General features: G+C 45.3%; 1 pseudogene; it reads left to right on the top strand.

Annotated features, from left to right (window-relative positions):
• LOC135574925 (eukaryotic translation initiation factor 3 subunit H-like) overlaps positions 1-18,772 on the top strand; it is a 55,044-nt pseudogene that overhangs the window by 23,874 nt on the left and 12,398 nt on the right.

Here is an 18,772-nt window from a genome sequence, read left to right as displayed (position 1 = left end):
GACCATTCACCTGCTCCATACGTACGGTACGGTGAGGATCTGAACAGACCATTCACCTGCTCCATACGGTACGGTGAGGATCTGAACAGACCATTCACCTGCTCCATACGTACGGTACGATGAGGATCTGAACAGACCATTCACCTGCTCCATACGTACGGTGAGGATCTGAACAGACCATTCACCTCCTCCATACGTACGGTACGATGAGGATCTGAACAGACCATTCACCTGCTCCATACGTACGGTACGATGAGGATCTGAACAGACCATTCACCTGCTCCATACGTACGGTACGATGATCTGAACAGACCATTCACCTGCTCCATACGGTACGATGAGGATCTGAACAGACCATTCACCTGCTCCATACGTACGGTACGATGATCTGAACAGACCATTCACCTGCTCCATACGGTACGATGAGGATCTGAACAGACCATTCACCTGCTCCATACGTACGGTACGATGATCTGAACAGACCATTCACCTGCTCCATACGGTACGATGAGGATCTGAACAGACCATTCACCTGCTCCATACGTACGGTACGGTGAGGATCTGAACAGACCATTCACCTGCTCCATACGTACGGTACGATGAGGATCTGAACAGACCATTCACCTCCTCCATACGTACGGTACGGTGAGGATCTGAACAGACCATTCACCTGCTCCATACGGTACGGTGAGGATCTGAACAGACCATTCACCTGCTCCATACGTACGGTACGGTGAGGTTCTGAACAGACCATTCACCTCCTCCATACGTACGGTACGGTGAGGTTCTGAACAGACCATTCACCTGCTCCATACGTACGGTACGATGAGGATCTGAACAGACCATTCACCTGCTCCATACGATGAGGATCTGAACAGACCATTCACCTCCTCCATACGTACGGTACGATGAGGATCTGAACAGACCATTCACCTGCCCCACACGTACGGTACGGTGAGGTTCTGAACAGACCATTCACCTGCTCCATACGTACGGTACGATGAGGATCTGAACAGACCATTCACCTGCTCCATACGTACGGTACGGTGAGGTTCTGAACAGACCATTCACCTCCTCCATACGTACGGTACGGTGAGGATCTGAACAGACCATTCACCTGCTCCATACGTACGGTACGATGAGGATCTGAACAGACCATTCACCTGCTCCATACGATGAGGATCTGAACAGACCAACAGTCTTAACCTCTTGCTTCTACTCGGGACGCTTGCGTCCCAACCTAGAGCTCTGGAAATGCAAATGCGCTACACTAAATGCTAATAGTATTAGTTAAAACTCAAACGTTCATTAAAATACACATGCAGGGTATCAAATTAAAGCTACACTCGTTGTGAATCCAGGCAACAAGTCAGATTTTTAAAATGCTTTTCGGCGAAAGCATAAGAAGCTATTATCTGATAGCATGTAACACCCCAAAAGACCCACAGGGGACGTAAACAAAATAATTAGCATTTCGGCGTTACACAAACCGTACAATAAAATAGAAAACATTCATTACCTTTCACCATCCTCTTTGTTGGCACTCCTAGATGTCCCATAAACACTATTTGGGTCTTTATTTCGATTAAATCGGTCCATATAAAGCCTAGATATCGTTATATGTAGACTGTGTGATAAACGAAAAAAACATCGTTTCAAAACGTAACGTCATTTTTTTAAATTCAAAAAGTCGACGATAAACTTTCACAAAACACTTCGAAATACGTTTGTAATGCAACTTTAGGAATTAGTAAACGTTAATAAGCGATAAAATTCATCAGGAGGCGATGTAAAGATCATTAGCTGTCCGTCTGGAAAAATGTCCGGCTAGAAACTCAACGAAAATATCCGGTCCTAGACCTAAGGAGATACGGTGCCCTGCATGTGTTTGACCAAGAAAAAACTCGAAGGGAAATGACAAGACTCTAGACACCGTGTGGAAGCTGTAGGTACTGCAACCTCAGTCAATTAATTGTGGTTCACCTTTATCAATGGGTTCAAGTAGCGCATGGATATATTTTCCCATTTTCAGTGATCAGTTTTTCCTGTGCTTTTCGATGTAAATGCCGTTCTGGTAAAGCCACAGCAGTGATTTAACCAGTTTTATAAACGTCTGAGTGTTTTCTATCCACAGACTAAGCAAATGCATATACTATATTCCTGGCATGAGTAGCAGGGCGCTGAAATGTTGCGCGATTTTTAACAGAATGTTCAAAAAAGTATAGGGTAGGAGGAAGAGGTTAACAATCAGTTGTGTTTTTAAATACCCCCCCAGATCACATGATCAAGGTGTCTCATTCATATGCAGGGAGGAACCGTAGGGACATAGAAGTGTGGGGGGTGTAGGAGGCCCTTGCTTTTGGGCCCTTGCAGACAGACACACAACACAATCACCCAAAGCAGATGGGATATCAACAGCGAACTCATTCCCCTTCTCCCCCGACTGACTGACTGATAGCAGAACCAACTGGTCTAAAGAAATGACTGAAGAATCGTTCATCTGCGCCCCAAATGGCAGACTATTCCCCCCCCCTCTTTTTTATAGTGGTACTACTTTTGTTTAAAACTAGTGCGCTATAGAGGGAATAGGGCTCTGGTCTAAAGTAGTACTATATAGGGAATATGGTCCTGGTCTAAAGTAGTGCACTATATAGGGAATAGGGCCCTGGTCTAAAGTAGTGCACTATATAGGGTATAGGGCCCTGGTCTAAAGTAGTGCACTACATAGGGAATAGGGCTCTAGTCTATAGTAGTGCACTATATAGGGAATAGGGTCCTGGTCTAAAGTAGTGCACTATATAGGGAATAGGGCCCTGGTCTAAGTAGTGCACTATATAGGGAATAGGGTGTTGTTTTGGGGACGTGTGCTAGGAGAGGAGAGGTGAATGTGGCTGGGTCACATCGTCTCCGTGATTTATATAATAGAATTGGCTTTTCTCTGGGATAAGGAAGCTTCTAGACCACATATTATCTCTCTGGTTGGATCGGTGTGTGTGTGTGTGTGTGTGTGTGTGTGTGTGTGTGTGTGTGTGTGTGTGTGTGTGTGTGTGTGTGTGTGGTATTATGGTTCAGAGATGTGCAGTACGAGGATCATTTCAAGGCGGAAACAGAGAGGAAAAACAGACCGGACTCTGAGCTTCAGCTAGAGTGACGGTCCTTGACCTGCACCCTATTCCCTATATAGTACACTACTGTTAACACTAGCCCCGTGGACGGAATAGGGGACGATTTGGAACGCTTCTCGTACACTACTGTTAACACTAGCCCCGTGGACGGAATAGGGGATGATTTGGAACGTGTCTCGTACACTACTGTTAACACTAGCCCCGTGGACGGAATAGGGGACGATTTGGAACGTTGATATTTGACTCACTTCATACTTGGATTTTTCTCTCACCGATTCTCTTCCAGAAACACCAGTCGTTGTGACCTACTTACCAAACGGGAGAGAAATCTACATTAAGATGTATTGGAGAGGAGAGCTACAGTTAGTTTATAAACATGTTTATTTGTTCTGAAAGGGTGTTTGAGTCCAGAAGTACGAGTCTGCCTGATGAATAATGTTTATAAAAGACTGTAGACTGTGTTCCACTAGCGTACACAACCTGTTAGCGTACACAGCCTGATGTTAGCGTACACAGCCTGATGTTAGCGTACACAGCCTGATGTTAGCGTACACAACCTGATGTTAGCGTACACAGCCTGATGTTAGGGTACACAACTTGATGTCAGCAACCTGATGTTAGCGTACACAGCCTGATGTTAACAACCTGATGTTAGCGTACACAGCCTGATGTTAACAACCTGATGTTAGCGTACACAACCTGATGTTAGCGTACACAGCCTGATGTTAGCGTACACAACCTGATGTTAGCGTACACAGCCTGATGTTAGCGTACACAACCTGATGTTAGCGTACACAACCTGATGTTAGCGTACACAACCTGATGTTAGCGTACACAGCCTGATGTTAGCGTACACAGCCTGATGTTAGCGTACACAGCCTGATGTTAGCGTACACAGCCTGATGTTAGCGTACACAGCCTGATGTTAGCGTACACAACCTGATGTTAGCGTACACAACCTGATGTTAGCGTACACAACCTGATGTTAGCGTACACAACCTGTTAGTGTACACAGCCTGATGTTAGCGTACACAGCCTGATGTTAGCGTACACAGCCTGATGTTAGGGTACACAACTTGATGTTAGCGTACACAGCCTGATGTTAGCGTACACAGCCTGATGTTAGCGTACACAGCCTGATGTTAGCGTACACAGCCTGATGTTAGCGTACACAGCCTGATGTTAGCGTACACAGCCTGATGTTAGGGTACACAACTTGATGTCAGCAACCTGATGTTAGCGTACACAGCCTGATGTTAGTGTACACAGCCTGATGTTAGCGTACACAGCCTGATGTTAGCGTACACAACCTGATGTTAGCGTACACAGCCTGATGTTAGCGTACACAGCCTGATGTTAGCGTACACAGCCTGATGTTAGCGTACACAGCCTGATGTTAGCGTACACAACCTGATGTTAGCGTACACAGCCTGATGTTAGCGTACACAGCCTGATGTTAGCGTACACAGCCTGATGTTAGCGTACACAGCCTGATGTTAGCGTACACAGCCTGATGTTAGGGTACACAGCCTGATGTTAGCGTACACAGCCTGATGTTAGCGTACACAGCCTGATGTTAGCGTACACAGCCTGATGTTAGCGTACACAGCCTGATGTTAGCGTACACAGCCTGATGTTAGCGTACACAGCCTGATGTTAGCGTACACAGCCTGATGTTAGCGTGCACAGCCTGATGTTAGCGTGCACAGCCTGATGTTAGCGTGCACAGCCTGATGTTAGCATGCACAGCCTGATGTTAGTGTCCTCCCTGGTATTTAACCAGGTTCTGTCTGTAGGGCTGAGAGGTCCTCCCTGGTATTTAACCAGGTTCTGTCTGTAGGGCTGAGAGGTCCTCCCTGGTATTTAACCAGGTTCTGTCTGTAGGGCTGAGAGGTCCTCCCTGGTATTTAACCAGGTTCTGTCTGTAGGGCTGAGAGGTCCTCCCTGGTATTTAACCAGGTTCTGTCTGTAGGGCTGAGAGGTCCTCCCTGGTATTTAACCAGGTTCTGTCTCAGGCTTTGGGTCCCTAGTTTCACTGCTGTACTTGTTGAACTCAGTCTGGCTTGTTCAACTTGTTGAACTCAGTCTGACTGGCTGCTTTGTCTGCCTCAACAATGGCCTGGTTCTGCGTGACGGAGGCTAGCGTGGGGTGGGCGCCAAGGCCAGCACCTCTTCTAAATGTGTTCTATCATCTGTCCCATAGTCTGCTTTAAGCCTGTAGTCATGGGTTCTCAACATACATCTAGCTCTCTCTCCTGCTCATCTTCCTCCTCCTTCCTTCTCTTGTCTCCCTCATGTAACCTAGCTCCCTCTCCTCTTCCTCCTTCCCTCTCTTGTCTCCCTCATGTAACCTAGCTCCCTCTCCTCTTCCTCCTTCCCTCTCTTGTCTCCCTCATGTAACCTAGCTCTCTCTCCTCTTCCTCCTTCCCTCTCTTGTCTCCCTCCTCCTTCCCTCTCGTGTCCGCTGCTCATCTTCCTCCTCATCCTTCCCTCTCTTGTCTCCTGCTCTTCATCCTCCTCCTCCTTCCTTCTCTTGTCTCCCTCGTGTAACCTAGCTCTCTCTCCTCTCCCTCCTCCTTCCCTCTCTTGTATCCTGCTCCTCATCCTCCTCCTCCTTCCCTCTCTTGTCTCCCTCTTCCTCCTTATTCCACTCCTCCCCCTCCTCCCTCTTCTTGTCTCTCTCCTCCATCTATTTATTTTTCTCCAGTCCTCCTTCCGTCAGTTTAACTGTTGCTAAGGCCAGAGCAGCCAGTCACTGAATCCCCAGTCCTCCTCCCATCAGTTTAACTGTTGCTAAGGCCAGAGCAGCCAGTCACTGAATCCCCAGTCCTCCTTCCGTCAGTTTAACTGTTGCTAAGGCCAGAGCAGCCAGTCCTCCTCCCATCAGTTTAACTGTTGCTAAGGCCAGAGCAGACAGTCAATGAATCCCCAGTCCTCCTCCCATCAGTTTAACTGTTGCTAAGCTCCTTTCAGGGTGTCCAGTATGTAGACAGCCTAATCAAAATATATTCTTCAAGATCAAGTTATTCTCTCAGAAGGTCTTTATCGTCCAAGGGAGGAGGGTTGATATGTCTCTGTGTAGCTCACGTTCTCTCAGAAGGTCTTATCGTCCAAGGGAGGAGGGTTGATATGTCTCTGTGTAGCTCACGTTCTCTCAGAAGGTCTTATCGTTAAGGGAGGAGGGTTGATATGTCTCTGTGTAGCTCACGTTCTCTCAGAAGGTCTTATCGTCCAAGGGAGGAGGGTTGATATGTCTCTGTGTAGCTCACGTTCTCTCAGAAGGTCTTTATCGTCCAAGGGAGGAGGGTTGATATGTCTCTGTGTAGCTCACGTTCTCTCAGGTCTTATCGTCCAAGGGAGGAGTGTTGATATGTCTCTGTGTCGCTCACGTTCTCTCAGAAGGTCTTTATCGTCCAAGGGAGGAGGGTTGATATGTCTCTGTTCTCTCAGAAGGTCTTATCGTCCAAGGGAGGAGGGTTGATATGTCTCTGTGTAGCTCACGTTCTCTCAGAAGGTCTTATCGTCCAAGGGAGGAGGGTTGATATGTCTCTGTGTAGCTCACGTTCTCTCAGAAGGTCTTATCGTCCAAGGGAGGAGGGTTGATATGTCTCTGTGTCGCTCACGTTCTCTCAGAAGGTCTTATCGTCCAAGGGAGGAGGGTTGATATGTCTCTGTGTAGCTCACGTTCTCTCAGAAGGTCTTATCGTTAAGGGAGGAGGGTTGATATGTCTCTGTGTCGCTCACGTTCTCTCAGAAGGTCTTTATCGTCCAAGGGAGGAGGGTTGATATGTCTCTGTGTAGCTCACGTTCTCTCAGGTCTTATCGTCCAAGGGAGGAGTGTTGATATGTCTGTGTCGCTCACGTTCTCTCAGAAGGTTTTTATCGTCCAAGGGAGGAGGGTTGATATGTCTCTGTTCTCTCAGAAGGTCTTATCGTCCAAGGGAGGAGGGTTGATATGTCTCTGTGTCGCTCACGTTCTCTCAGAAGGTCTTATCGTCCAAGGGAGGAGGGTTGATATGTCTCTGTGTAGCTCACGTTCTCTCAGAAGGTCTTATCGTTAAGGGAGGAGGGTTGATATGTCTCTGTGTCGCTCACGTTCTCTCAGAAGGTCTTATCGTCCAAGGGAGGAGGGTTGATATGTCTCTGTGTCGCTCACGTTCTCTCAGGTCGATATGTCTCTGTTCTCTCAGAAGGTCTTATCGTTAAGGGAGGAGGGTTGATATGTCTCTGTTCTCTCAGAAGGTCTTATCGTCCAAGGGAGGAGGGTTGATATGTCTCTGTGTAGCTCACGTTCTCTCAGAAGGTCTTATCGTTAAGGGAGGAGGGTTGATATGTCTCTGTGTCGCTCACGTTCTCTCAGGTCTTATCGTCCAAGGGAGGAGTGTTGATATGTCTCTGTGTCGCTCACGTTCTCTCAGAAGGTCTTTATCGTCCAAGGGAGGAGGGTTGATATGTCTCTGTGTAGCTCACGTTCTCTCAGAAGGTCTTATCGTCCAAGGGAGGAGGGTTGATATGTCTCTGTGTAGCTCACGTTCTCTCAGAAGGTCTTATCGTCCAAGGGAGGAGGGTTGATATGTCTCTGTGTAGCTCACGTTCTCTCAGAAGGTCTTATCGTCCAAGGGAGGAGGGTTGATATGTCTCTGTGTCGCTCACGTTCTCTCAGAAGGTCTTATCGTCCAAGGGAGGAGGGTTGATATGTCTCTGAGGGGGGCTGGTTGGGGATGGATGTTCTGAGGAGGGGGCTGGTTGGGGATAGATGTTCTGAGGAGTGGGACCGGTTGGGGGACTGGTTGGGGATAGATGTTCTGAGTGGGGTGGACTGGTTGAGGGATGGATGTTCTGAGGGGGCTGGTTGGGGGATGTTCTGGGGGAGGGGGACTGGTTGGGGGATGGATGTTCTGAGGAGGGGGCTGGTTGGGGATAGATGTTCTGAGGAGTGGGACCGGTTGGGGGACTGGTTGGGGATAGATGTTCTGAGTGGGGTGGACTGGTTGAGGGATGGATGTTCTGAGGGGGGCTGGTTGGGGGATGTTCTGGGGGGGACTGGTTGGGGGATGGATGTTCTGAAGGGGGAGGGGCTTGTTGGGGGATGTTCTGAGGAGGGGGGACTGGTTGGGGTCCAGAATGAGTGTTTGGGGATAAGTAAGGGGTTGGAGGCCACAGCTGGCCAATGAGACACGGATGAATCAATTTCTCTCTCTCTCTCTCTCTCTCTCTCTCTCTCTCTCTCTCTCTCTCTCTCTCTCTGTCTCTCTGTCTCTCTCTGTGCCCTGTGATTGACTGGGATGGTACACACACAAACAGTCACACTCAGAGTGATGTGTAAATGTGCTGTCTGTCCTCGTTAACCTCCCGGTGCTGTCTGTCTCCGGTCTTCCTCTACTCTATTCTGTCTGTCAGTGGGAGGCCAGGGGAGGAATATGGCTGATTCCCCAGCAGAGAGGGAGATGGTTGATTCAGTCTGCTGTCATGTATTTATAACCTACCTGATGAATGGAAAAAGTAAAAATGTCTCCTCCTCCCTCTGCCTGTCCTGTCTCCTCCTTCCTTCCTTCCTTCCCTCTCCCTTTCCACCTCCCCTTCTCCTCCCCCTATCCCCACCTCTCCTTCTCCCCCCCACCCTCTCTCCTCCCCCTATCCCCACCTCCCCTTCTCCTCCCCCACCCTCTCTCTCCCCCCTATTCCTACCTCTCCTTCTCCTCCCCACCCTCTCTCCTCCCCTATCCCCACCTCTCCTTCTCCCCCCACCCTCTCTCCTCCCCTATCCCCACCTCTCCTTCTCCCCCCCCACCCTCTCTCCTCCCCCTATCCCCACCTCTCCTTCTCCTCCCCCACCCTCTCTCCTCCCCCTATCCCCACCTCTCCTTCTCCCCCACCCTCTCTCCTCCCCTATCCCCACCTCTCCTTCTCCCCCACCCTCTCTCCTCCCCCTATCCCCACCTCCCCTTCTCCTCCCCCACCCTCTCTCCTCCCCCTATCCCCACCTCTCCTTCTCCTCCCCCACCCTCTCTCCCTCCCCCTATCCCTACCTCTCCTTCTCCTCCCCACCCTCTCTCCTCCCCCTATCCCCACCTCTCCTTCTCCCCCCACCCTCTCTCCTCCCCCTATCCCCACCTCCCTTCTCCTCCCCACCCTCTCTCCTTCCCCTCCCCCACCTCCCCTTCTCCCCCATCCACCCCCCACACTCTCTCCTCCCCTCTCCTTCTCCCACCCCCCACACTCTCTCCTCCCCCTCTCCACCTCTCCTTCTCCCCCCCCCCCCTCTCTCCTCCCCTATCCCCACCTCCCCTTCTCCTCCCCACCCTCTCTCCTCCCCTATCCCCACCTCTCCTTCTCCCCCATCCCCACCTCTCCTTCTCCCCATCCCCACCTCTCCTTCTCCCCCAACCTCTCTCCTTCCCCTCCCCCCACCCCCCACACTCTCTCCTCCCCCACCCTCTCCCCCTCTCTCCACCTCTAGTCCAGTATCAGATGGAGATGATGCGGTCTCTCCGTCATGTCAACATTGACCATCTTCATGTGGGCTGGTACCAATCAACCTATTATGGATCATTTGTCAGCCGGGCCCTGCTGGACTCTCAGTTCAGTTACCAGCACGCCATCGAGGAGTCTGTCGTGCTCATCTACGGTAAGTCATCCGTCTGAGACGCGCACACACACACACCACACCACACACACACACACACACATCTGACAAGGCTGCTACGGTGTGAGCCATGCTCACCTACAGTAAGTGGAGATTGGATGGAAACTAAAGTTATATAGCTGACACACACCTTACAAATCCACCCTGACACGATACTACTGTCTCTGCTGTTAAGGTGCTGTTAGGTGGTAGTGATACTACTGTCTCTGCTGTTAAGGTGCTGCTAGGTGGTAGTGATACTACTGTCTCTGCTGTTAAGGTGCTGCTAGGTGGTAGTGATACTACTGTCTCTGCTGTTAAGGTGCTGCTAGGTGGTAGTGATACTACTGTCTCTGCTGTTAAGGTGCTGCTAGGTGGTAGTCCTGCTACTGTCTCTGCTGTTAAGGTGCTGCTAGGTGGTAGTGATACTACTGTCTCTGCTGTTAAGGTGCTGCTAGGTGGTAGTGATACTACTGTCTCTGCTGTTAAGGTGCTGCTAGGTGGTAGTGATACTACTGTCTCTGCTGTTAAGGTGCTGCTAGGTGGTAGTGATACTACTGTCTCTGCTGTTAAGGTGCTGCTAGGTGGTAGTGATACTACTGTCTCTGCTGTTAAGGTGCTGCTAGGTGGTAGTGATACTACTGTCTCTGCTGTTAAGGTGCTGCTAGGTGGTAGTGATGCTACTGTCTCTGCTGTTAAGGTGCTGCTAGGTGGTAGTGATGCTACTGTCTCTGCTGTTAAGGTGCTGCTAGGTGGTAGTGATGCTACTGTCTCTGCTGTTAAGGTGCTGCTAGGTGGTAGTGATACTACTGTCTCTGCTGTTAAGGTGCTGCTAGGTGGTAGTGATACTACTGTCTCTGCTGTTAAGGTGCTGCTAGGTGGTAGTCATGCTACTGTCTCTGCTGTTAAGGTGCTGCTAGGTGGTAGTGATGCTACTGTCTCTGCTGTTAAGGTGCTGCTAGGTGGTAGTGATGCTACGGTCTCTGCTGTTAAGGTGCTGCTAGGTGGTAGTCCTGCTACTGTCTCTGCTGTTAAGGTGCTGCTAGGTGGTAGTGATGCTACTGTCTCTGCTGTTAAGGTGCTGCTAGGTGGTAGTGATACTACTGTCTCTGCTGTTAAGGTGCTGCTAGGTGGTAGTGATACTACTGTCTCTGCTGTTAAGGTTCTGCTAGGTGGTAGTGATACTACTGTCTCTGCTGTTAAGGTGCTGCTAGGTGGTAGTGATACTACTGTCTCTGCTGTTAAGGTGCTGCTAGGTGGTAGTGATACTACTGTCTCTGCTGTTAAGGTGCTGCTAGGTGGTAGTGATACTACTGTCTCTGCTGTTAAGGTGCTGCTAGGTGGTAGTGATACTACTGTCTCTGCTGTTAAGGTGCTGCTAGGTGGTAGTGATACTACTGTCTCTGCTGTTAAGGTGCTGCTAGGTGGTAGTGATACTACTGTCTCTGCTGTTAAGGTGTTGCTAGGTGGTAGTGATGATACTGTCTCTGCTGTTAAGGTGCTGCTAGGTGGTAGTCCTGCTACTGTCTCTGCTGTTAAGGTGCTGCTAGGTGGTAGTGATGATACTGTCTCTGCTGTTAAGGTGCTAGTCATGCTACTGTCTCTGCTGTTAAGGTGCTGCTAGGTGGTAGTGATACTACTGTCTCTGCTGTTAAGGTGCTGCTAGGTGGTAGTGCTGCTAGGTGGTAGTGATACTACTGTCTCTGCTGTTAAGGTGCTGCTAGGTGGTAGTGCTGCTAGGTGGTAGTCTGAGGCTAGTAGTGAGAAGATAAAACACCCTTTTGCACATGAAGGTAGTTGATGTTCTATGTTGGGTGACAACAGGGATGACAGATCTAACCCGGCGCTGACAGGAGCTGGACGCAACCGCTGTAGATGGAGAACAGAACATTCATTTAGTTTGTTTTGTAATAAATGTGTGTGGATGTTTTAATGATGAGAACAGAGAGAGACGTGTCCAGATGATGTCCTCTCTAAACAGGGTCAGGGTTTAGTAATATGCTCAAGCTTTCATTGATACAAAAACCCAACTTTTAGACTGAACTGTTTTTTGACAGTGTTTTCTCAGCCCTGGGGCGGCAGGGGTAGCCTAGTGGTTAGAGCGTTGGACTAGTAACCGGAAGGTTGCAAGTTCAAATCCCCTGAGCTGACAAGGTACAAATCTGTCGTTCTGCCCCTGAACAGGCAGTTAACCCACTGTTCCTAGGCCGTCATTGAAAATAAGAATGTGTTCTTAACTGACTTGCCTGGTTAACTAAAGATAAAGTAAAAGTGTAATGTCACCTAAAAGTGCCTTCTGAAGGTTTTCACACCCCCTTTTTTTTAACCTTTTTCACATTTTGTTGTTACAAAGTCAGATTTAAAATGTATTTAATTGTATTTCTGGTGTCAATGATCCTCATGAAATATTTCTGTCAGATCGGGGAGATCGATCACCCCAGTGTAATGTACAACAATACATTACATGATTTCCACTGTCTCTATAGCCAAGATCTAGTCTGGATTTTCAGAACAAACTGTCTCTATAGCCAAGATCTAGTCTGGATTTTCAGAACAAACTGTCTCTATAGCCAAGATCTAGTCTGGATTTTCAGAATAAACTGTGTCTCTATAGCCAAGATCTAGTCTGGATTTTCAGAACAAACTGTCTCTATAGCCAAGATCTAGTCTGGATTTTCAGAACAAACTGTCTCTATAGCCAAGATCTAGTCTGATTTTCAGAACAAACTGTCTCTATAGCCAAGATCTAGTCTGGATTTTCAGAATAAACTGTGTCTCTATAGCCAAGATCTAGTCTGATTTTCAGAATAAACTGTCTCTATAGCCAAGATCTAGTCTGGATTTTCAGAATAAACTGTGTCTCTATAGCCAAGATCTAGTCTGATTTTCAGAATAAACTGTCTCTATAGCCAAGATCTAGTCTGGATTTTCAGAACAAACTGTCTCTATAGCCAAGATCTAGTCTGGATTTTCAGAACAAACAGTCTCTATAGCCAAGATCTAGTCTGGATTTTCAGAACAAACTGTCTCTATAGCCAAGATCTAGTCTGATTTTCAGAATAAACTGTGTCTCTATAGCCAAGATCTAGTCTGGATTTTCAGAACAAACTGTCTCTATAGCCAAGATCTAGTCTGGATTTTCAGAACAAACTGTCTCTATAGCCAAGATCTAGTCTGGATTTTCAGAACAAACTGTCTCTATAGCCAAGATCTAGTCTGGATTTTCAGAATAAACTGTCTCTATAGCCAAGATCTAGTCTGGATTTTCAGAATAAACTGTCTCTATAGCCAAGATCTAGTCTGGATTTTCAGAATAAACTGTCTCTATAGCCAAGATATAGTCTGGATTTTCAGAACAAACTGTCTCTATAGCCAAGATCTAGTCTGGATTTTCAGAACAAACTGTCTCTATAGCCAAGATCTAGTCTGGATTTTCAGAACAAACTGTCTCTATAGCCAAGATCTAGTCTGGATTTTCAGAACAAACTGTCTCTATAGCCAAGATCTAGTCTGGATTTTCAGAACAAACTGTCTCTATAGCCAAGATCTAGTCTGATTTTCAGAATAAACTGTCTCTATAGCCAAGATCTAGTCTGATTTTCAGAATAAACTGTCTCTATAGCCAAGATCTAGTCTGGATTTTCAGAACACACTGTCTCTATAGCCAAGATCTAGTCTGGATTTTCAGAACAAACTGTCTCTATAGCCAAGATCTAGTCTGGATTTTCAGAACAAACTGTCTCTATAGCCAAGATCTAGTGTGATTTTCAGAATAAACTGTCTCTATAGCCAAGATCTAGTCTGATTTTCAGAACAAACTGTCTCTATAGCCAAGATCTAGTCTGATTTTCAGAATAAACTGTCTCTATAGCCAAGATCTAGTCTGGATTTTCAGAATAAACTGTCTCTATAGCCAAGATCTAGTCTGGATTTTCAGAATAAACTGTCTCTATAGCCAAGATCTAGTCTGGATTTTCAGAACAAACTGTCTCTATAGCCAAGATCTAGTCTGATTTTCAGAATAAACTGTCTCTATAGCCAAGATCTAGTCTGGATTTTCAGAACAAACTGTCTCTATAGCCAAGATCTAGTCTGATTTTCAGAACAAACTGTCTCTATAGCCAAGATCTAGTCTGGATTTTCAGAACAAACTGTCTCTATAGCCAAGATCTAGTCTGGATTTTCAGAACAAACTGTCTCTATAGCCAAGATCTAGTCTGGATTTTCAGAACAAACTGTCTCTATAGCCAAGATCTAGTCTGATTTTCAGAATAAACTGTGTCTCTATAGCCAAGATCTAGTCTGATTTTCAGAACACACTGTCTCTATAGCCAAGATCTAGTCTGATTTTCAGAACAAACTGTCTCTATAGCCAAGATCTAGTCTGATTTTCAGAACAAACTGTCTCTATAGCCAAGATCTAGTCTGGATTTTCAGAACAAACTGTCTCTATAGCCAAGATCTAGTCTGGATTTTCAGAACAAACTGTCTCTATAGCCAAGATCTAGTCTGGATTTTCAGAACAAACTGTCTCTATAGCCAAGATCTAGTCTGGATTTTCAGAACAAACTGTCTCTATAGCCAAGATCTAGTCTGGATTTTCAGAACAAACTGTCTCTATAGCCAAGATCTAGCCTGGATTTTCAGAACAAACTGTCTCTATAGCCAAGATCTAGTCTGATTTTCAGAATAAACTGTCTCTATAGCCAAGATCTAGTCTGATTTTCAGAACAAACTGTCTCTATAGCCAAGATCTAGTCTGATTTTCAGAATAAACTGTGTCTCTATAGCCAAGATCTAGTCTGATTTTCAGAACACACAGGAGCAGATTCCACTTATCTGTCTCTCTCTCTCTCTTTACCCAGTGAAGGTCACATGCAGTTTGGCCACGGTGTTTTTTCCAGATGTGATCTATTCATCTCCCAACTCCTGTGTATATTTGTCTCTGTGTTTTAGGTTTTAGGAAGGTGAATTCATCTCTACCAGGTGTCTGTTAGAAAGCAGACTGAGACAGGTTCTCCTCTAGGGTGTTGCCTGTGATTTAGGAAGGTGAATTCATCTCTACCAGGTGTCTGTTAGAAAGCAGACTGAGACAGGTTCTCCTCTAGGGTGTTGCCTGTGTTTTAGCTTCATTTACGGCTCCTTTTACCCTAAACCCCCCCGCCCCCCCCCCCCCCCCCAGTCCCGACATACTCTACTGGCGGACCGGATCCAGACCCAGAACCGGGTCAATGCGGACCGCAAGGCCCGAAGAAAGTTTTAAAAAGATACAGTAGCAGTCGAAAGTTTGGACACACCTACTCATTCAGGGGTTTTTCTTTATTTTGGACTATTTTCTACATTGTAGAATAATAGTGAAGACATCAAAATAATGAAATAGCACATATGGAATCATGTAATAACACATATGGAATCATGTAGTAACACATATGGAATCATGTAATAACACATATGGAATCATGTAGTAACACATATGGAATCATGTAATAACACATATGGAATCATGTAGTAACACATATGGAATCATGTAATAACACATATGGAATCATGTAGTAACACATATGGAATCATGTAATAACACATATGGAATCATGTAATAACACATATGGAATCATGTAATAACACATATGGAATCATGTAATAACACATATGGAATCATGTAGTAACACATATGGAATCATGTAATAACACATATGGAATCATGTAATAACACATATGGAATCATGTAGTAACACATATGGAATCATGTAATAACACATATGGAATCATGTAATAACACATATGGAATCATGTAATAACACACATGGAATCATGTAATAACACATATGGAATCATGCAGTAACACATATGGAATCATGCAGTAACACATATGGAATCATGTAGTAACACATATGGAATCATGCAGTAACACATATGGAATCATGTAGTAACACATATGGAATCATGCAGTAACACATATGGAATCATGTAGTAACACATATGGAATCATGTAGTAACACATATGGAATCATGTAATAACACATATGGAATCATGTAATAACACATATGGAATCATGTAATAACACATATGGAATCATGTAGTAACACATATGGAATCATGTAGTAACACATATGGAATCATGTAGTAACACATATGGAATCATGTAGTAACACATATGGAATCATGTAATAACACATATGGAATCATGTAGTAACACATATGGAATCATGTAGTAACACATATGGAATCATGTAGTAACACATATGGAATCATGTAATAACACATATGGAATCATGTAATAACACATATGGAATCATGTAATAACACATATGGAATCATGTAATAACACACATGGAATCATGTAGTAACACACATGGAATCATGTAGTAACACACATGGAATCATGTAGTAAACAGAAAAAAAGTGCTATATCAAAATATATTTTAGATTTGAGATTCTGCAAAGTAGCTTTGCACACGCTTGACACTCTCTCAACCAGCTTCACCTGGAATTATTTTCCAACAGTCTTGAAGGAGTTCCTACATATGCTGAGCACTTGTTGGCTGCTTTTCCTTCACTCTGTGGTCTAACTCATCCCAAACCTTCTCAGTTGGGTTGAGGTCAGGTGATTGTGAAGGCCAGGTCATCTGATGCAGCACTCCATCACTCTCCTTCTTGGTCAAATAGCCCTGACACAACCTGGAGGTGTGTTGGGTTATTGTCCTGTTGAAAAACAAATGATAGTCCCACTAAGCACAAACCAGATGGGATGGTGTATCACTGCAGAACGCTGTGGTAGCCATGCTGGTAAAGTATGCCTTGAATTCTAAATAAATCACAGACCGTTTCACCAGCAAAGCACCATCACACCTCCACCTCCATGCTTCACGGTGGGAACCACACACGCGGAGATCATCCGTTCATCTACTCTGTGTCTCACAAAGACACGGCGGTTGGAACCAAAAATCTTAAATTTGGACTCATCAGACCAAAGGACAGATTTCCACCGGTCTAATGTCCATTGTTTGTGTTTCTTGGCCTTATCGGTGTCCTTTAAAAATATATATATTGAGCTAGGCAAGTTTGTTAAGAACAAATTCTAATTTTACAATGCCGGCCTAACCCGGACAGCGCTGGGCCAATTGTGCGCAGCCCCATGGGATTCCCGATCACGGCCTGTTGTGACAAAGCCCAAGATCAAACCACTGAGATGCTTTAGATCACAGTGACAAAGCCCAAGATCAAACCACTGAGATGCAGTGCTTTAGACCACAGTGACAAAGCCCAAGATCAAACCACTGAGATGCTTTAGACCACAGTGACAAAGCCCAAGATCAAACCACTGAGATGCAGTGCTTTAGACCACAGTGACAAAGCCCAAGATCAAACCACTGAGATGCTTTAGACCACAGTGACAAAGCCCAAGATCAAACCACTGAGATGCAGTGCTTTAGACCACAGTGACAAAGCCCAAGATCAAACCACTGAGATGCTTTAGACCACAGTGACAAAGCCCAAGATCAAACCACTGAGATGCAGTGCTTTAGACCACAGTGACAAAGCCCAAGATCAAACCACTGAGATGCTTTAGACCACAGTGACAAAGCCCAAGATCAAACCACTGAGATGCAGTGCTTTAGACCACAGTGACAAAGCCCAAGATCAAACCACTGAGATGCAGTGCTTTAGACCACAGTGCCACTCGGGAGCCCAGAAATAGTAGTGTTATTTTGTTGTTGCAGCATTTCGACCATGAAGGCCTGATTTCACACTGTCTCCTCTGAACAGTTGATGTTGAGATGTGGCTGTTACTGGAACTCTGTGAAGCATTTATTTGGGCTGCATTCTGAGGTGCAGGTAACTCTAATGAACTTATCCTCTGCAGCAGAGGTAACTCTGGGCGGTCCTCATGAGAGCCAGTTTCATCATAGTGCTTGGTGGTTTATGCGACTGCACTTGAAGAAACTTTTGTTGACATTCTCCGTATTGACTGATCTTCATGTCTGAAAGTAATGATGGACTGTCGTTTCTCTTTGCTTATTTAAGCTGTTCTTTCCATAATATGGACTTAGCCCTATTTGGTAAAAGACCATCTTCTGTGTACCAGCCCTACCGTGTCACAACACAACTGATTGGCTCAAACACTTTAAGAAGGAAAGAAATTGCACAGATTAACTTTGAACAAGGCACACCTGTTAATTGAAATGCATTCCAGGTGACTACCTCATGAAGCTGGTTGAGAGAACGCCAAGAGTGTGCAAAGCTGTCAAGGCCAAAGGGTGGCTACTTTGAAGAATCTCAAATATAAAATATATTTTGATTTGTTTAACACATCTGTTTATTATTATTACATGATTCCATATGTGTTATTACATGATTATTACATGATTCCATATGTGTTATTACATGATTCCATATGTGTTATTACATGATTCCATATGTGTTATTACATGATTCCATATGTGTTATTACATGATTCCATATGTGTTACTACATGATTCCATATGTGTTACTGCATGATTCCATATGTGTTACTACATGATTCCATATGTGTTATTACATGATTCCATATGTGTTATTACATGATTCCATATGTGTTACTACATGATTCCATATGTGTTACTGCATGATTCCATATGTGTTACTACATGATTCCATATGTGTTATTACATGATTCCATATGTGTTACTACATGATTCCATATGTGTTATTACATGATTCCATATGTGTTATTACATGATTCCATATGTGTTATTACATGATTCCATATGTGTTATTACATGATTCCATATGTGTTACTGCATGATTCCATATGTGTTACTGCATGATTCCATATGTGTTACTACATGATTCCATATGTGTTATTACATGATTCCATATGTGTTACTACATGATTCCATATGTGTTACTACATGATTCCATATGTGTTATTACATGATTCCATATGTGTTACTACATGATTCCATATGTGTTATTACATGATTCCATGTGTGTTATTACATGATTCCATGTGTGTTACTACATGATTCCATATGTGTTATT

The sequence above is a fragment of the Oncorhynchus nerka genome, linkage group LG14, assembly GCF_034236695.1.
Source record: "Oncorhynchus nerka isolate Pitt River linkage group LG14, Oner_Uvic_2.0, whole genome shotgun sequence".
NCBI lineage: Eukaryota > Metazoa > Chordata > Actinopteri > Salmoniformes > Salmonidae > Oncorhynchus > Oncorhynchus nerka.
The sequence above is the reverse complement of the archived record's forward strand: the minus strand, read 5'-3'. Positions and strand labels throughout refer to the sequence as shown.